The sequence below is a fragment of the Pipistrellus hanaki genome, assembly GCF_964339955.1.
Source record: "Pipistrellus hanaki genome assembly, chromosome: 7".
Classification (NCBI taxonomy): domain Eukaryota; kingdom Metazoa; phylum Chordata; class Mammalia; order Chiroptera; family Vespertilionidae; genus Pipistrellus; species Pipistrellus hanaki.
In genome coordinates, this window is record NC_140509.1 from 16,489,778 (window position 1) to 16,511,714 (window position 21,937).

Below are 21,937 nucleotides of genomic sequence, written 5' to 3' on the forward strand. Positions count from 1 at the left end.
CTTACTTAATGGTGTGACTTCCCTGGTTAAAAAAGAAAGAACTGTAGCCCATAGGGGCAAGAAACATATTCATCTTACTTTCTGCTGCACTCGCAGAACTTAGCCATACATTGGCTCATATTATGCAGACCATAATCTAATTCAATGTGAACTGATGAACTGAGTTGATTTCATTGCTGGTCTGACCTCAAACGGCAAGTCTATTGCCATTATGACCTCTTTCTAGTTCTGATAATGTTCTAGCCGTTTCAGATCTTGGCTTATAACACAGCAGAGCCATATGGAAAAAGAACAAGGCACGATACTAAAAGACTATTTGTGTGGCAGGCAAAATTAAGCAGAAGAGTATTGGGCAATTTCTGATGGATCAGGTTTCCTCGGAGAGAATGAAAACTCCCCTTCCTCAAGCAACCCTTTCCGAATATTGCTCATTTCAGTTAATAAATAATTTCTATCGAGTGGAGAAAATGAGGACATATTCTATAAACATGCCAAAGGGTTAATGTACTACCTCTTCATAAATCTGTTCTCTCCATCTATATTTCTAACTTGAGGCCCTTTTTATGTTGAAATTAAAGGAGCCAGTTGAGAAGTGAGGGAGAACACCCCAATACACAAAGGAGGATTTCTAGTTTGGATGCTGTTTTTAACATTTGACAAAATGAAATTTATGTGCCGTTTTATTAAGCTAAACAAAAGTTTTTTCCAATTCTCAAATATATTTCACCTACTTTTTCTAAAGCCTAAAAGACCTTTTCATTACTGTAATTTCTCTTATTTATATATTCTCTCTATTTTTCAAATGCCCAATTGCAGTGCTCATTCCTTCATTTCCCAAATTCCACTTCTACCCAGAGGCCTAAGGGTACACAGGTCTTTGACTTTTCGTTATTCCTGCTCATTTATGACCTTCTGCTGCTCTGTGCACATGTATTCTTTCCTGTCAGCCATTTGAGATTTCCCTTCTGACAACAGAGCCATAGAAACTTAGATGGGGGAAAGGATAAGAACTAAATATCTTACTGAGGGAAACATTTTAATATCCCATCCTTTATTTGCTTTGTAACACTCAATCTTAAATGAAATAAAAATTGTTATTGTTTGTGGATTTATTTTTCTCATCATTTTTTATTCTGTTTTAACTTTTTTAAAATACCAATTCTCCAGTAATAAGTTAAGCGTATACCTTCTCTTCACCAGGCCCATTTAAACAAAGTATTAGTTCTACAAAATGTAGTTACTGGGAAAGTCTTGCAACATCATTCTGCAGTTGGTCAAAATTTTAGTTATGGCCTGACCATGAAATATACAGGAGTAGAGGTTAAATAATAGAGAAATTGACTCAGAATAGTTCTTAATACTTATCAAACATGCTACATTTATGTCCTTTATACAGAAGTATTTTTATTATATATGGTGCTAATCTGAAAAAAAATACAGCTACTTAGATGACAAAAGAAATAGGGGATGGTGTTAAAATTATAGTAACTTTGGAAAACTTTTACACATCATACGATATTATTATATAAGGAGAAGGTACTAAGCTAATTTATAAAAACTTTCCCTCAAAGATGCAAATTTTTATTTTAAACTCTCAAAATATTTAACCATTTTTTTCTCAAATGACTTATTTTGTAAATGCATTAAATTGAAATCAAAGTTACAGTGAGAATTTTTTGGTAGCCAAAATGTATAAGATCTATGGTAGAGTTGGAGATTCTCCTTTATATGAACTAGAAGCTAGTTACTAGATGAAAGTAAACATTATTGTGGATGATGTATATTTTTATTGCTGAAATCTTTAAAACATGAACTTGAATGAAGTCTATGAGGAATAATAAAAAGAAAATATGCAAAATATGCTTATGATGAAAGGGGCAACTTACTGCCAAAGGAAATTTTTCTCCTGGCTTCCTATAATGTTCATAAGCAACTCATTTTTTTCTCTTACAAACCCGTATTTTTTTCCTTTTTAAAATATGTTTTTATTGGTTTCAGAAAGGAAGGGAGAAGGAAAAAGAGATAGAAACATCAATAATGAGAGAGAAACATCCATCAGCTGCCTCCTGCACACCCCCAACTGGGGATCAAGCCCACTGGGCTAGGAATGGAACCATGACCTCCTGGTCCATGTTTAAACACTGAACCATACCAGTGTTTTTAATATTCAAAATGACCTTGCCTTCATGATACTTTAATAATTCTCTGTGTTGCCAAGTATCACTAAAAAATTCAGCAGAAGCAGTGTAATGGACTAAATAACTATCCATATTTAAAATTTTCTTTTGTTTCTGTCCCTTTGCTCTAACCCACCATCAATTTGAATTAAAAAAAAGTTGAGTTCTTGGCACATATGCATAATTTGTTTGTTTCCCTAAGAACTTCAAATATAGATCTAAAGTTATGTTATTTTTCCCTAAAGTTGAATAACATATGGGAAAAAGTAAAGGTCTGTTTTAATGATTAATGTAATTATATTAATTTTCCTTGCCTTTCAAGCTGCTGAGTGTCAAATACATTTTTTTTTTTTTTAGTTTAGTGCAGCTTCTTCTTAAATTGCATTTTGACAAATTCCCAGAGCAATAACGGAGGATAACACTGGGAAGCAAAAGATCACAACTGGCCTTGAAGATTGTCTCAGTTGAGTACATGGAGAGCATATTGAACACACTCATCAATAGTGTATCATGAAACTTTAATAATCATTTTGTCTTTTAAGGTATATATGATTTAAAATTTTGATTCTATAATATTATTGTTAATAGTTTCTATAGGGTAGATTTATCATTTAGAATTCATCAATGGCATGAGAATTACCATCCACATGATGTAATCTTTAGACTTTATCACTGAAATATCTGCCTTCCTCAGAGAAACACAAGTAATACACAATACATGATAACTGTACAGCAATCAACAACTAACAAAGTGCTATCTTATCACATAGGTAGATATTTTACTTGGGCTTCTTAACTCATGGTACTTAACTTTATGGGTAAATCTATGAATATGCTCCTTGATGTGTGGTATACAGAGCATATTGGAATGAGAATGCAGAGCCGTAACTTGGTTTAATTCTTAACTCTAAAATTAATTATCTGACAGTGTTTGGGTAAGTCACTTAATTTATCTAGTTCTAAATTTTCTCATCTGTAAACTTAAATATGTGTATGTAAATATATACAAACACACACATATACATACAAGTACCTGCACAAAGATATTACCCTGTCTCTGAAAGAGACCAAGACTGAAACAATTTTCTTATCATTCAAGCTTCATTCAGCTCCACATACATTTTTCATTTTTGTTGAAGACAACACCATCTATCAAATGATCTATGTTAGAAATTTTAGTGTCATTCTTCTCTAATCTAGTCACACTTTCAGGATCTTATGAGTCAACAAATTTTAAATATGCTACTTATGCAAAGCTCTCAGTTCTGCCTAGATGTTTATAAGATTTGATTCCTTATTACAAAGAATTCCTGTATTTACAATATATTGAAAATAAGAATAAATAAAAACTGAAGGCTAGCTTCAGATCAACTCAACTACTGATTGGTGGTGTAAAATCTAAAAAAAAAAAAAAAAAGTCAAACTCATAGAAAAAGAGAGTTGAAAGATGGTTTCTAGGGGCTGGGCTTTAAAATGAATAAGGTCTGATGATCCATATATGACTATAGTTGATAACACTATGTAGTATAATTGAAATTTGCCAGTAGAATAAAACAAATATTTTCATACACATAAAATACATAAGGTGAAAAATATATCAATTAACTAGATGGGGGTAATCCTCTCACAATGTGTACTTATATCAAGTCATTTTGGTGTACATTTTAAATATCTTATAATTTTAGATGATAATTATATCTCAAAAAGCTGAAATAAAAATAAAATCACTGATTGGTTTAAAAACTACCTACTTCTAACCTTAGATGCCTAAAAATGTTAAGGTAAAGCCTCATTGGAAAAAAATAACATAAATTCTGAACTTCATTTTATCTCTATTATACACCAAATATTGAAGTTATCATGAAGAAAAATTAATGCTAAAGATATAGTATATTCATGAACTGAAAGACCCAATAATAAAATGATAGCAATTGATTTAAAATTGACTTGTAAATTCAGTACCATTACAATGAAATTCTCAGAAATTTATTCTGGAAATTGACAAAGTAATTTTAAAATGTATTTGAAAATAAAAATGAACAAAATAGTTAAGACAATCTTGAACAAAATTTCTGAAATCAAACTACCATATTTTGAGACAAGATTGTGGGTTTGATCCCCTGTCAGGGCACATACAAGGAACAATCAATGAGTCTACATATCAGTGGAGCAACAAATAAATGTTTCTTTCTTGCCTTTTCCTCTCTCTAAAAATCCATCAATGAAAATTTTAAATAAATGATACTTAAAACTCCTAGAATATAAAATTAGTGAATATCTTTAAGGGTTTGGGATAGGAAAATATAACTTAATAGCACAAAAATAATCAATGTTACACTAAATTAAAAGTTTTCTTTTTATCAAAAAATACCATTAAGAGAGTAAAAAGGTCTGCTTTCCAATGCAGCTAATCATTAATCCATAGCTGAGCCTGCAAGATGGGGTCCAAACACTAGTGCTTTCTACCAGAAACAAAGGGAGTTCTCAGCCTCTTCCAAACCTGGTGGGTCAAGTTGTCACAAGTCATGTGACACAGCTGTGGAGGAATTGACTTACACACCTATTCCTGCTAGCAAAGACTCTCTTAGGGCAATTGAACACTGCATTGCAATGATTTGTACCTCTGCCATCTTGACAAATTTTATGATCATCATGGCTTATCTATCATTGCATCCTCAGCACATCACTGGAGCACGAAACAGGTTCAGAAGTATATATTTATTGAAAAATTAAGAACTAGTATTAAGTGTCATTATTTCACTGTGGAGGGCGACACATCCAAATATGTAACTGTAGTTTTAAAATGAAATTAAATCAAGTTTTTAAATCCCGTGGTGTGATGCTCTATTTTCTGTGCTTTCCCAAATGCCCCAAATGGTCTGGAAAATCAGTCAGCACATACATTTGAAAGGATTCCAAGTAGCTTCTTCAACTTAGCACTTCATTTATATCAGCTGAAAGAGCTTTATCCCTAAGTTCTCCCAATGTAAATATACACATTTACTTCCCCTTTCATGAGTCCTTTTGTCATTCCATAACTTGTTTACTCTACCTCAGTGTTTCCCAAACTTCTCTCATGATGAGAATCACCTGGTGGAGTTGTTAAAATACAGATTCCTGAATCCCAACTAAGAAGTGCTAAACTAGAATTTTTGGGAACCTATAGGTAAAATTGTATACTTAACTAGTGCTCTAAACTTTGTGCATCAGGCCTCTAGTTTTATATTTATAAGCTTAGAGTGCTAGTTAAGTATACAATTTTACCTATAGGTTCCCAAAAATTCTAGTTTAGCACTTCTTAGTTGGGATTCAGGAATCTGTATTTTAACAACTCCACCAGGTGATTCTCATCATGAGAGAAGTTTGGGAAACGCTCTACCTCATAAGGAAACCAAGAAGCCAAGTATAAGAAAATCTTACGAGTTACAATTCTAATTCTCTTATAATATGCCCATAAAATAGATTTAAAATTGTAATTAAAAAAAAACAACTAATCCTACTAATTGGTCATAATGTACTCTCCATTAGTTTTTTTTATTTTCTTAACAACCCCAGTGGTGTAAGGGTCCCAATACTGTGTTTCTGCGCTTGTATACAAATTTGTGTATTTGTGTAAAAGAGAGGAATAGGGGACAGAGAAATAAAGCACAGAAGGAGAGACTATAGTTCATTTAGTTCATTAATACTGTAGTTGTATTAGTCTAGGTTTTCCAGAAAAACAGAAGGGGGTGGGTGGGGGCGGGGTGGGGGGAGAGAGAGAGAGAGAGAGAGAGAGAGAGAGAGAGAGAGAGAGAGAGAGAGAGAGAGAGAAGAAAGAGAGAGAGAGAGAATCTACTATGAGGAATCATGTGGATCACATGATGATGGAGGATAAGAAGTCTTAAGATAAGCAGTCAGCCAACTAGAGACTCGGGAGAGATAGTGGTGCAAGTTCCAGTCTGAATCTGAGTCTAAAGGCAGAAGATCCATGCCTCAGCTTGGAGACAGTAAGAAAGAGGGAAAAAAACATTTTTCACTCAGCCTTTTAGTCTATTCAGATCCTCTGTGGATTTGATTAAGTCCACCCACATTGCTTTACTCAGTCTACTGAGTCAGATTCAAAATTTAATCCTTTTTGAACACATTCTCATAGACATATCCTAAAATACTGTATAACCAAATATCTTGGCCTCAATCAAGTTGACACATAAAATCCATCATCCTAATAGTTAACACCAATCATTTTAAAAGATCTTTTGACAACACCTTTAAGACCTGCCTTGGTTGGTCAATATCAGAAATAATTGAGGTAACAAATGAGGGGACTCCAGCTCTAGTAAAGATTTATGTTTGCTCCTTTAGATGATGGAACAGAAAAGAAAGAGCAAAGTGGAGACTGAAACAAGGAGATGGAACATTTGGTGCCAAATGAATGTTTTCACAAGAAAATCTCCATCATTTCCTATGCCAGCGTAGGAAAAAAATTCTGAATAAGACTGTCTATGTGCAGTTTTAAGTTGTTTGATGTGGATATGCTTTGTTACTCATCCCAAGGACCAACCAAAATATACAATCAGAATCCTTATATTTGTAGTCCTTTGCACAGAGAAGTTGAGGAACCAAGACAAATGCTTCCTCCACCCTTACATGTCTTCCCCACCCTTCCGAGTCCCTATGGCACAAAATAAGAAATACAATAAAAGGACAAATACAAAGAAAGTTTTTATGGACACAAAAATTTTATCCAGAAGTAATAAGGGATTTGAGAAATTTTACCTCTGCTCCTTTCAAGAGCCTGGGAAGGAAAACTAAACCCCTCTTATTTGTGTCTCTAGTGGAGAGAGAGAGAGAGAGAGAGAGAGAGAGAGAGAGAGAGAGAGAGAGAGAGAGAGGGAGAGAGAGAGGGAGAGAGAGAGAGAGAGATAACAGCACCTAAAATCTATGTTCTTAGCAAATTTCCAATATTCAATTCAATATTATCAACAATAGTCATCATACTGTACACTAGATCTCTATCCTTATTTATCCAACATAACTGCAACTGTGTATCATCTCACCAACATCTCCCACTTACCCCACTTCCCTGCCCTGCATAACCACCATTCTACTCGGTTTCTATGTGTTTTAACTTTTTTAGATTCCACATAAAAGTGAGATCATGCAGTTTTTCTTTCTGTGCCTGGCTTATTTCGCTTACCATATGCCCTTTACTACTTTTTGTAGTGTCACTATAAATATCAAGGATTTATTTTCTAAATTCCCAAATGAAAACATTGATAAAATGCCAATGGATAAATTAAGCCTCCTCTCTTGACTCCCCTAAGCTACTGAGTTTGGCAGATGAAGAGAAGAGTTGGGAGAACCAATCTAGTTAGATCAGTCTGTTGACTCCATTGATAGGTAAAGAATTAGCCAAAAACTTTCACTTTGAGTTACCTGGTAGGACTTTCAGACACTCAAACAATATCATGTATTTTGAGTATCCTTTATCAGGGCAAATAGCTGTTATGCAAACAAAGATGTTCTAGATGTTATAATTATATTGGATTTCACTCTTGATATAAGTCTGGTAAAAATCACCAAAACCAAAACCAAAACGAAACAAAAAACCCACACCCATCAATGAAGCACTGTGATCATGTACAGGTCCCCACCTGAAACAAACACAGAAGGGTCCTCATGCCTGAAGGACAGACAAGCAGCCTCTTTTTGCCTCTCCAGTGTGGAAGTATGCTCTCCACTTCTCTTGCAGGAAGAACGGAATTGAGACCAGTGGAGAAGGAGATGAATGTGCTATCAGTATCTCTGTCTGTCTGAGAATTTCTTCCTTTTATTTTGTAAGTGTATTCATCAGCTTCCTTAGATAAGCTCTCAGGCTACATGACCTCCCCCTTCAGCCCACATTCTTCAGGGAGGGGCCCTGTCTTAATCACAGGCTGCCTCATTCTCACAAAGCTTTCTCCTTTGTGTGGAACCTACTGAATGTTCTGGACTGCTTTCTGGAGTTGAGGAAGGCAGTTAAAGTATAGTAAATAAATATAGTAACTATAAAAGAATCTGGTGGGAATTTTTTAAAGTATATTTTATTGATTTTTTATAGAGAGGGAGAGAGAGGAATAGAGAGCTAGAAACATCTATGAGAAACATAGACCAGCTGCCTCCTGCACACCCCCTACCAGAGATGTGCCAGCAACCAAGGTACATGCCCTTGATCGGAATTGAATCTGGGACATTTCAGTCCGCAGACTGAAGCTCTATCCACTGAGCCAAACTGGTTTCGTCTGTGGTGGGAATTTTTAGAAATGTGGAAAAGGTTTTGAAAGTGTTAAGTTAACGAAAAAGAGAAAAATTTATGTAGCAACTCTGTTTCATAACACAATGTTTAGAAACATAATCTCCCTTTTCCTGGTTTCTCCATCTTCATTTTGATGATGTTTTGACTAGCTGTTTTCCCAAAGCACAGGATTCTAAAATTTTCCAACATTTTCTAGTCAACCCTGACATTAAACCAATATAAATTTCTATTTACTGCCACTCATTGCAACCTCCTGGAGCTCCAGGTGAGTGTGTGGGAACACAAAGAAAAGCTGCAGTAAGAAAGAAAAATGTAAAAGAAGCTAGGAGCAAAGAAACTATAAAATCAAATTAAATAAAGAATTGAGACAACTTCGTAGTAAACTACGCTCATATATTTATTATAAAATACCTCCAAGGCTAAAGTGAGCAATGTTCGGGAATGCATTGATGTATGCAGGATTATGTATTTATGTGACAGATTGAGAGCTATTTAAAAACACTAAAGTTGGTTTATATGTTGCTTGAATCACTACTAATATTGAAACAGATAATCAACATATCAGTGTCATACTAAGCTATAGCTGTGACAGAATCATGTGGCAAACATCCCTAGTGTTTGGAATAGTGTAATTTCTGCATGCTAGTGCAATGACAATATTTTTTAAATTCATTTGAAACTAACCAGGAATTAACATACCAAAACAGATATTAATGAAATATATATAATTTATTAAATTATCTGGCTTGCTTGTGGGTATCATTCCTAGACATAGATTCAAAATAACTCTGACCTCACATATACCAAGAGTATTCCCAGGGGATGAAGTATTACTACCCTTTATGACACTTAAAATAATGTTGCTAATGGTCTATAATCAAATACATACATTTACCTGACTTATGTCAAAAGTAACATTGCAGTTCAGAGATTAAAGTATTCATTTTTCAATAAGTGATTCTAGATATCTATCTGTATTTTGTAAAAATGTATATGGCCTCTATATCATTTTATACTCAAAAATTAGTTGAACATTAATTAAAGATTTAAATGTGTAAGGCACAGAAGGAGAGCTATTGGAAGAAAAGATAGGGAAAATCTTTATGACTTTTGAGTAGACCAAAACTTCCTAAATCAGACTCAGATAGACTAGCCACAAAAGAAAAATAATAGGACTGAATTAAACAGTATGAAAAATCAATTCATGCAGTTATAGAAGACATCCTAATACATATTTCTGACAAAGTACTCATAACATTCAGAATACACAAGGGGAACACATACACATACACACACACACACACACACATATAAACTCAAAACTTCAAACAAGAAAGAGATAACCCAATGAAAAATGAACCCAATGAAAAATGAACAGACTTGAAAACATGCAAAGAGAGAGAGAGAGAGAGAGAGAGAGAGAGAGAGAGAGAGAGAGAGAGAGAGAGAGAGGGAGAGAGAGAGAGCGAGAGCGAGAGAGAGATTGTCTAAAATTTCAGTTGGCATTAAAAAAAAAAGGCTTAACTTTAATAGTGAAATGCAAATTAAAACCTCAGTGAATATCTAAAAGAATGCTTAAAATTTAAAAATGTATGCCAAATTAGAAATATTGTGGAACAACTCAACAGTAACACACTGCAAGTAGACAGGTTAAATAGGTACTATTTTAGCAAACTTCTTGACAGCACGAACTAAACAAAAATATGTATATTGGGTACAATGTGACCTAACAATTATATTTCTAGATGTTAAGATTGTGTCCTATGGAATTGCCAATATTCAATTACCTGTGATTTATAAAAATGACATGTTCATATATTTCAATATCCCCCAAAAGGTTTTCATATATTGACATGTTATTTTTAGAATGTATTCATAATAACCCCAAATGAAACTAAATGAAGTATGGTCTATTCATATAGTTGACTATAAAGCAGTGAGAAAATATGATTTAGAACTATACCCAACTAAATGGATGAATCAAACAAAGCTACTGTTGGAGAAAGAAGTCAGACAGTAAAAAGCATGTACTGTATGAATTGGGTTACATAAAGCACAAAAACAGTCTAAATTAATCCGGATGATAGAAGTAGAGATTGGTTATCAACATTAGAGTTAAGTAGTGACTAAAAGTGACCAGGAGAGAAGGTACTCCTGATGTGCGGATTATCTGTTTTTTAATCTCGTGCTCAGTTCACTCTGAAGTGTTCATGAGCTGTGCATTTATATGTGCAATTTCGTGTGATTATATTTCACTAGTTTTATAAAATAATAAGATATGTTCAAAAATACTTACAGAAATATTTAGCTTATAGGGAAAGTGTGAAGATTACTGAGAATTCTTCACCTTGAAGGTAATACTCAAAGTCCCCCTCTGTTTGTGGTGCAGAACACGAAGTCATACCCAAGGCAGTGCTAGACGCTGTAGAAGTTATTGGGATGATTCTGAAAGCAGTAATGCAGCAATCCCAGAGGGTCAAAAAGGCTCTCCTCGCACTATCTGCTATGGTATGGGCATAAATTGACATATGTGAAGACTGTCCCATTTGATGTGTGCAGGTGTAAAGACCAGGAACAAGTATGTAGAGCATCAGTAATTTAAAAGTGCTCAGAAACTTCAGCTTTATGGTTTCCGTTACCAAATAAAAGAGTAGTGATTGTACAACATGTGAAATGATTGAAGAAAGAACAAAATGCTTTTATAGCATCAATCACCTGCCCTTAATGGCCCTTGAGGGACCTAATGTAATTTTAGAACAACAGTATTTCATATTAGTGCTCATCATCAGTTTTTACCCCTAGGCTTTGATAAGCTAATGATGCTTGAAAACATTTAATATCTAAGTTGCATAAAAATCTATTTTTTTTTGCTTACATGCATATAAAGTCATATTAATTTATTTGATCTAAATTTACTTCTCTTTGGTCATTAGGATTACCAGATTATTTTTATTCAGACACAGCTCTGCTCCTCAGTGAAATTTAGGGGTACCAGTTATATTTTACAAATATTAATAAAACACTTTCTATATGCAAAGAAACACTGCTGGCCATATGTCTACAATCAAAGATGGACATTGAAACACTACCAAAACTCTTAAAGCTACAAATTTATTTAAAATAAATATTAGGATTAAAATGAGGAATTAAAAATTCTCTCCATTAAGACTAGTGTTTACATTGCAAGTCTATGCTTGAACACTAGATTCAGAACTCAAGAATATTATTTTTGGAATTAAGTTTGTAGTTAAAAATAGATAAAAATAAGAAACAATGATAATAACAACATCTTTGTACCAGTATTGACTTGGAAACTGAGTCTCAGAAAGCTAGGTAATTTATTCAAGATCATAAATTTAGCACAAAGCAGGGCTAAAGAATACATTTCAGAATTGTTTGCTTAGAATGCTTTCTTCTATACTAAGACTCCATTTTCACGACCATTTGGCCAAAATATTTTTTTCTAATTTAATTTGAATGAAAGAAAAAATAGCAATGCAAGGGGCAGTTTACCTAAAGAAGATAAATTGTATGCTTAATAAAGAATCAGTTTACAGGGTCTCTATGTAATAATAATAACAGATATGTAAAATGAGGGACAGTAATTTGGGAACCAACGCCATGGAGTCATGGATTTGTGCCTGGATTTGTTACAGGGCTCAAGTCCTTAGGCCCTAACATCCCACTTAAGCCAGAGGAACACAGGCTGTTCTGAGTGAAACCTGGCACATTAGTCCTCCTCTTAGGAGTGGGAGGGAAATAGCAGGACAAAAACAATAAATAAGTGGGAAGTCTGATGGGACAATCATAAACACGTAATTTTACAATCTCAGATTCTAGAGCAGTCTACTGAGTAGGTGATGCTAAATTTATACTGCATATGTCTCATTCCTTTAAGTTAAAGACTAATCCCTGAAGAGGTCATATAAAATTGCAAAATATATCTACATCTAGTTTATATCTATGTTGACATAGATGTCTAAAATATATATCATCTGATTTCACTTCTGTGTGGAATCCAAAGAACAGAGAAACGAATAAAATTGAAACAGACTCATAAAATACAAAGGACAGACTGGTAATCAGATGGAAAAGGGTTTAATATTTGACAAAGGAGGCAAGAGCATACAATGGAGTCAAGACAGTCTCTTCAATAAATGGAGTTGGGAAATTTGGTCAGATATATGTAAAAAAAAAAAAAAAAAAGAAAAGAAACTAGACCACCAACTTACACCATACATAAAAACAAACTCAAAATGGTTAAAGGACTTAAATGTAAGACGGGAAACCATAGTTCCATAAAACTCCATAGGCAGCAAAATAGCAGATATGTGTTGTAGCAATATCTTTACCAACACAGCTCCTAGGACAGTGGTCAGCAAACTGCTGCTCGTGAGCCACATGTGGCTTTTTGGCTCCTTGAGTGTGTCTTTTCCACAAAACACCATAGCCTGGGTGAGCCTATTTTGAAGAAGTGGCATTAGAAGAAGTTTTAACAAATTTGACTCTCAAAAGAAATTTCAATCATTCTACTATTGATATCTGGCTCTGTTGACTAATGAGTTTGCTGATCACTGTCCTAGGACAATGGAGACTAAGGGGAAAATAAACAAATGGGACTACATCAAGATAAAAAGCTTCCACACAGCAAAAGAAACCATCAACAAAACAACAAGAAAGTCTTACTGCATGGGCGAACGTATTTGCCAATGGTATTTCAGATAAGGGTTTAATCTCCAAAATTCACAGAGAACTCATACAACTTAAGAAACAGAAGATAAATGATTCAATCAAAAAATGGGCAAATGACCTAAATAGACACTTTTCAAAAGAAGACGGAAGGCTGAGAGACATAAGAACATGCTCAAAGTCACTAATCATCCAAGAGATGCAAATCAAACCAACAATGATATATCATCTCATACCTGTCAGAATGGCTATCATCAACAAATCAACAAACGACAGGTTCTAACGAAGATGTAGAGCACATGTGTCAAACACAAGGCCCGCGGGCCAAATCCAGCCCGCCAGGCCTTGCAATGTGGCCCGCACCATGCTGTCATCACTGCACTCCGCTGTCAGTTTATGACATTGTCAGTTTATGACTGTTCAGTAAACCATTCGGCCCGCGATTTAGGCTGGATTTTAGATTTTGGCCCCTTCTCTGATTGAGTTCGACACCCCTAATGTAGAGAAAAAGGAACACTCCTGCACTGCTGGTAGAAATGGAGACTGGTTCAGTCACTGTGCAAGACAGTATGGAGTTTTCTCAAAAAGTTAAAAATGGAACTCCCACTTGACCCAGTAGTTCCACTTCTAGGATTATATCCTAAGAAACCAGAAATACTAATCAGAAAAGATATATGCATTGCTATTTTCATAGCAGCAACAATTTACAACAGCTAAGATTTGGAAACAACCTATGTGCCCATCATTAGATGAGTGGATTAAAAAACTGTGGTATATCTACACAATGGAATACTATGCCACTATAAAAAAATAATAATAATCTTCAGGTCTATCAATGCTGTCGCAAAAAGTTAAGATTTCCTTCTTTTTTACAGCTGTGCTATGGAACAGTGATTTAAAAGCATTTTAATGAAAATGTATTTCACAACAGAACTTAAATTAGCCTCTCTTTCCTTTATGAAGCATTCCACTTATAAAATTGAAAAAAATATTTGTGTGATTAGTTCAAACTGCATAAATGGTTGTGCCTTCATGAATTTGTCTCCTTTAACACCATATTTATCTACACTTTGAGGTCTTTCACTTAAATGAAATTCTTGCCAAACTCTATTTTTACTGTCATGTGAATGCTAATAAGCTAATATGTGTTACCAGTTTTATGACAAGTAGCTATGCTTGAAATTGAAATTCTTAAGCAAGAAAAGTTATTAGCAGATAGAGTCAGCATACTTAGACATGTATGTTTATAAAATAAAAGTTTTGGAATCAGATTTCTTGTTCATAATAGTTTAACTTTTCCATAATATAGAAATTGTGTTAAGCAATATACTTCACCCAATCTGAAAATCAACCTCTTACATATGTCCTCTATTTTATGATAATTCCATTGATTCTTGATATCGTTGTGCCTTAGCCACCACCTCATAAAAGTGTTAATACCTGATACTTTTAGCATTTGAAAAACTTCATTGGTAACACTTTTGAGCAAATAAGAACAGTGACAGAATATAAATGAAAATACATAAACTTTAGGAAAGAATGAAGATGAAGAGGTCTCTGAAGGAAAATGATATTAAAGATCAAAATTTTATTATCTCCAAATTTTGCCTCAGATAACTTCTTTTGAAATTATCCAAGCCTTCTAAATTGATAGCTTTAAACTATATTAGCTAAGCAAGTTTTAAAACTGTAGAGTCTTCTTTGTTCTCTATAAATATCTTTTATGACACTTCTAATTCACAGCGCTAATATCAGGGATTGAATTTGGACTTTACATCCCTTATGAAAATAGCTCAAAATGGAATACAGATGTAAATGTAAAAACAAAGCAAAACTATAAAACTCTTAGAAGATTACATAGGTGAAAACATATGATGATGCATTATAGATACAACAAAGACACAATCCATAAAAGAAATAGTTGAAAACTGAATTTTATTCAGTGAAAAACTTCTCAGTTAATGACAACATTAAGATAATTAAAAGACAAGCCACAGACTGAGAGGAAATATTTGCAAAAGACTCTCCTCATAAAGAATTATTATTTCAAAATATAAAGAACTCTTAAAAACTCAGTAAGAATATGAGCACCTAGATTGCTGGTCATCACTACTATGAATTTTTAGGAAGGCTACAAGAAACAAAGTATTTTGTTCAGGTCCTCTGCCTATCTTTTTTAATTGGATTGTTTGTTTGGTGTTGAGTTGTAGGAGTTCTTTATATATATTGGATATTTACCTCTTGATGGAGTTATTGTTTGCAAATATCTTCTCCCATTTGGTTGGTTGCCTTCTTGTTTTGTTGGCAGTTTCCTTTGACAATGGCCATTAGATATATGAAAAGATGCTAAACGTCATTAGCTATGAGGGAAATTCAAATCAAAACTATAGTGATACCTCACACCTCTTAGAATGACAAGTATAAACTATAATAAGTGTTGGATATGCTAAAGGAAAGGAAACCCTCATTCTCTGCTAATAGGACTATAAACTAGTGCAGTCACTATGTAAAATAGTATGGAGGTTCCTAGAAAAACTAATAATGGAATTACCATATGATCCAGTAACACCTCTTCTGGGTATCTATCCAAAAAGTTTGAAAACATTTATTTGCAAAGATATATGTTCACGGAAGCATTCTTTACGGTGGCTAAGACATGGAAACAACCAAAGTGTCCTTCGATAGAAGATTGTATAAAGAAGATGTAGTACATATATACAATGGAATACTACCCCACGATAAGAAAAGGTTACATACTACCATTTGCAATAGCACGGAGGGACCTGAGAATATCATGCTAAGGAAATAAGTCAGTCAGAAAATGCCAGAACTGTATTATTTCACTCCTATGTAGGATGTAAAACTGAAACTCATAGACATGAACAAGAGTATGGTAGTTACCAGAGGGAAGGGAGTAAGAGGAATAGTAAAGGGTAAGGGGACCAAATATATTATGACAGAAGATGATTTGAATTTGGTTCTGGACATGTAACTTGAAACATATATGATTCTATCAACCAGTGCCAACACCAATATATTTAATTTTAAAAAGAAAACTAAAGAAACAAATTATTTTGACATTGCCAGGAACTCATGTAAACAAAGTAAGAATAAATGGTTTCAGGACTCCTTGTATCACTTGTTTTAAAGGGAGATAATCTTAGATTCTGATTTGATTTTGTGGAAATGAAAAGCTTAAAAGGCCATGTTGCAGATGTATAAAAATTCATATGCCTTCTTCTTCAGGCACCCAAGCAAAGAGTAAGAAAAATACATTAGGCTTTATTTTTCTATTGGAGGTCTCTTGATTACACATATTTTTTCCTCAACCTCTAAGGAGAAACAGGTTGTTAAGTTTGATAGAGAGACCACACAAAATCAAATAACAATAGGAAGTGTTTACTGAACTATCAATTAGCTGATAGCTCTGGGATGAAGAGTTCAAGCCCTTGATTTAGAGAGCACTAATCTGGCATCACAAGTTTAAATGTTACCAAAGTGCATGTTGAGCTAAGAAGAGAAGTGATTTTATGCCCTGAGAAAACAAGTCCTTCCCCCCATCTTCTTTCTAGTATTTAGCCTCAACTTGCCCTGATTTAAGCGTCTGGTATTAAAAACCCAATTTAAACTTGTTGATTGGAAAACATATTCTGAAGCCGAGTCATACTTTAGTTATAACAAAACAAAACAAAACAAAACAAAACAAAACAACACATTTTTCTTATTGAGAAATCTTCACCTATTCTGAGCAACACAGTATTCAACATATTTTTTAATGTTTTTAAATATGCTTGTGTTTTCAACTAATATATTCTTTACTAAAATATTTAATTCAGACAGAAAGAGAGGGAGAGAGAGAAATGTCAGTAACAACAATCATTGATTGGCCGTCTCCTATACCCACCCTACTGGGATTGAGCCCACAACCTGGGCACGTGACCTGATCAGGAATCGAACTATGATTTCCTGGTTTATATATCAATACTCAGTGGCTGAGCCATACTAGCTGGGCTCAGACAACATATTCTTAAATATTATTTTAATGAAATTCACTAAGTATTTAAAAATTAGCTGTTTTTTGTAGTGATGATGAATCATTTAGTGTTCATATTCCCTATTAACCTAGGATTTAACCATTTTACATGGACTTAAATTTGTTGCTTTAAAAGTGTTTATAAATGGAGCCTTAGCCAGTTTGGCTCAATGGATAGAGCATAGGCCTGAGGATCAAAGGGTTCAGGGTTCAATTCTGGTCTAGGGCACGTACCTTGGTTGCAGGCTCCTCCCCATCCTGGGCCCTGGTTGGGGTTCGTACAGGAGGCAACCAATTGATGTGTTTTTCTCACATTGATATTTCTCTCTGTCTTCCCCTGTCTCTTCCACTCTCTCTAAAAATCAATGGAGAAATATCCTTGGTGAGGATTAAAAAAAAAAGTGTTTGAAATGCCAGTGAGTTGTTGATCCAGCTCTTGGCACCCGATATTACTGCAGAGATCTCAATGTCCTTCCGCTGCTACTGCCAAAGAATGATCTAAGCAATTTGATGCCATCATTTGGCTCTGGGGCATCCAATATGGTACCCTAGATAGACTACTTCCTTCTGCTTAGCACACATTTAACATCAGTCTAGATAATAATTTCTGGCCTTCTCTGTCCCGCATATTCTGATTATCGCTTAACTAGTAGTACTAATCAATAAAAAGAAAACTGAAACCAATATAATGTAATTAACTTCCAGCAATGTTTAAAGATGTTAATCCTAACGTTTTCTTCCAACTGTTTTTGTTGTAGAGGTGTCCTGATCATGTATTCTTTTGTCTAAAAATCTTGGATATGATCAGAGTCATCATTCTCTTTAGCCTCACCTATGAGTTTTTAGAGTGCCTTGACCAGTACTTTTTAAGAAAGCATTAAAATGGCATTAAGACTTCTATGCTTTGTCCTGGTCATGCTATAAATTTAGTTATATAGTCTGACCTCATTCCAAACCTTTTTTCCTTTTACTTATCTTTAAATTGAGACAAATTCCTTATGGTCTTTTCTGCCTCTGAAAATTCTTCAAGTTGATGGCTGGTTATAAAATCTATGAGCTATCTTTGAGAATATATGGTTATTAAAATATGGGCATATATAGTATATTTTGAGTTTGACATGGTAACTCCTCTAGTGTAAATATCAAGAAAACTAGAGACACAATACATTTTAATGCATTCTATTATATATAATCATTGCCATATAAGCTCAACTTTTATATTAGTTACTAGGGACCCAGTGCATGACTTCATGCACCTTGAAAGAACTGTGGACCTCAAGGCTGCAATAGGCATAAGGATGGGCTGAGGCCCCTGCCTGGCCCCTCCCTCCATGGACCCCGATCCCCTGACTGCCTGCCACTGCTGTCCCACACACTGACAGCACTGGCCCCACTAGCACACACTGATAGTGCCAAGTGATCAGGAATGGCTCAGGGCATTGGCAGCAGGTGCAAGTGGTGGCTCTGGTGCTGGCAACAGGTTGCGAGCAGGGCCAGCGCTGGCAGTGGGTGTGAGCAATGGCTCTGGCGCCGGCAGCAGATGTGAGGGGGGCTAGAGCCGGCAGAAAGTATGAGCGCCGTGCAGGACTGCAGCCTGCGGGAGCAAAAAATTTTCAGTAACCAGCAGAGGCTCACCCTGCTGACAGTGACCAGCGCCCTGCCTTGGTCTGGCTCCCCCATTCACCTGCTCCACTATCCACTGCAGCCAACGCCCACTATGTTCTGCACATGTCCCCTGGTGGTCAGTGCACAACACAGCAACCACCAGTTGCTAAAGTTCAGTTGTTCTGTTGTTCCGCTGTTTGGTCTATTTGAATATTCACTTTTTATTATGTAGAATATAGGATGGTTCTTTGGTCTCAAGTTAGCATAGCAGAAGCACCTCCCAGACCACAGTGGCAGGCAGTGCACTTGGACCCTGCAAGGAGCTGGCCCAGAGCCAGGAGAGCCATCAGGAGCTGTGTGGCAGTTAGAACTGGCATTCCCTTTAAGCAGTTTCACCTATAGCCATTAGCTTAAAGAGAATATTTTCAGAAGAACTTTGCCTTTCCCAGCTTCCTCCAATCTCAAGTATTTTCTCCTGTTACACTTTTTCCATTCAAGTGTCTTTGAATTATTGGTACTTGAGACTTTTTATCACATATTTATTCTAGGGGTGTGCTTATTTAATATGTATCTGTCTGTCTTCTCCTCCCTGTAAATGTAAGTTCTCAGAAGGCCTGGATTATAACATTAGGTTTATTAATGTTTCCTATTCATTTACTGAATGAATGAATAGGCCATATGGTCCTTTTCATTTTTACTGCTCTCTGCATAGACTCACTCTTTTCCCCACTTATGTATAGGCATGCTTCCTGGTTTTTCCATACATGCATGTGATTCTGACCATTGATCATCTACCTATGAATCTTACTTCTATCTTTGAGAGCATCATCTATATATATATAAAAGCCTAAGAGACCTTTGCAATCAAATTGATGACCGAACAGGCTGTGTGGAGCGACTAGGTTGGCAGGGGTTTAGTGAGGGACGACCGAACGACTGAGCAGCAGGGTGCATGGGGCTACCAGGCTGGCATGGAGACAGTAAGGGGTGACCAGGCCAGCAGGGGGGGAAGGACAATATAAGTCTCTTTCCCCCAATAAAAGCAGGGAGAACAGATCATTTAGTCTCCTATGAATGTAAAGAACACTGATGAATATAATGCAAAAGTTTTTAGATTGTACTACATATTCAGAACCGGGGCTGGGAATTGTGAGGGATTTAAACAACAACAACAAAATAAGGGAAATACAAAGTCCTATTCTATGGAAACTGACTAACTCAGAATTCAAACTTGGCATAAATTAGATGATTACAAAATCGGAAAAAAAAAAACAAAAACGGAAAAACAGCCTTCTAGAATCTAATTATGGTCTTGTCTTTTTAGGAAAAATTTTGATTTATAAAGTTCAAGCCCTTAATGAGGTATGCAAAGCATGTGAAAAAGAGATTACCCACATAGAGTAACATATAAAAAATTAGTGAAAAATGAGAAAGTATTTAAAATTTCCAAGAGAATAGATATTATTGAACTTTCCATAATCAGTCTTGTGTGTAATAAAGAAACATTAGAAGATATTAGAAATTAATACAGTGGTTATCTAGGTGGGCAGAGAATAATGAGGTGGAAAGGATAGGCATCCAAGCTAGTTGTTTCAACAGTAACTTTCTGTATAGTTATGAATTACTTGACACAGTTTTGACACTGAGCTAATTTTTCATTAGAAGAGATACCTATTACTTTGACTAAGGCTAGAAACAGCATTTATTGTCCTAAACTTATCAGCAATAATTCTTACTTGCTAGATCAATCAAATATTATTTATCTATCTATATATACATACATGCATATATACATATACATATACATATACACACACACACACATATATACACATTCACACACACACACACACACACACACACACACACACACGGTGTGTGTGTGGCTAAATATATGGCTAAATATATGGCTAAATGACTGACCAACCATCTGTCCATCTGTCTGAACATCCACCTGACCAAACGGCTGGTACCTGTGACATGCACTGGCAATTTAAAAATAAACATTGCCTAAACCGGTTCGGTTCAGTGGATAGAGCATTGGCCTGCAGACTGAAAGGTCCCGGGTTCGATTCCGGTCAAGGGCACATCCCCAGTGGGGGATGTGCAAGAGGCAGCTGGTCAATGTATCTCTCTCATCGATGTTTTTAACTCTCTATTCCTCTCAATTCCTCTGTGTAAAATCAATAAAATATATTTTAAAAAATAAAAAAATAAAAATAAAAATAAACATTGACTTGCACACATGAAATACATATAAAACTCTCGCTGATGCCAATCGCACATGTGCTTTAATTTTATACTACTAGAGGCTCATCACGCAATATCACTTGCCCCCTTCACCTGCCCACCACCCAGCTACACTCCAACCTTGCCCACCCGCCCACCTCCCTCACAGCCCCGCCCATCCGCCCACCATGCTCCCAGCTGTGTTCACATCCACACCCACCTCTCCACGCACACCCGCTCACCACCCTACCATGCTTGCAGCCCCGCCCACCTGCCTGCTGAGCTCACAGCCAAGCTCACAGCTGTGCTTGCTTTGCTGTGCCCATCCACCTGCTGCCCTGCCTGCCTGCCCGCCCGCCCGCTACATTCACAGCCATACTCACAGCCACACTCACAGCCATGCCCGCCTCACCCTGCCCAACCACCCGCCACCCCACCCACCAGCCTTCCTGCAATTAGATCCTGTGGACTGCAGAAGAAGGCTCCTCCTAGAGGTGATTCATGTATCTCATGGTGACTGGTCATGTGGTCATTTTGGTCATGACGCCTCGTGGTCATGACGCCTCGTGGCCTTTTATTATTATTAATATGATATTATAAATACACTATTTGACATCTAATTTTTTGCAGTAATGTAATTACTGCACAAATCTTTCTTCCAATTAATTTCCTTTCGATGTGCACGAATCTGTGCACTGGGCCACTAGTTTCTATAGATTATGAATTTATTTAAGAAAACAACTTTATTGGAAAGCAAGATATTATACTTGTAAGAATCAATAGTATTAGAGACCACTGATAAAAGAAATGCATTAACTTTGCTTTCTTCCTATTTTATCACTTTACTAGAGGCTTGGTACACAACATTTGTGCATTTGGAGAGGTCCCCTCAGCCTGGTCTGGGCCCTTTAGCAGCCTGGGAGCTTTTAG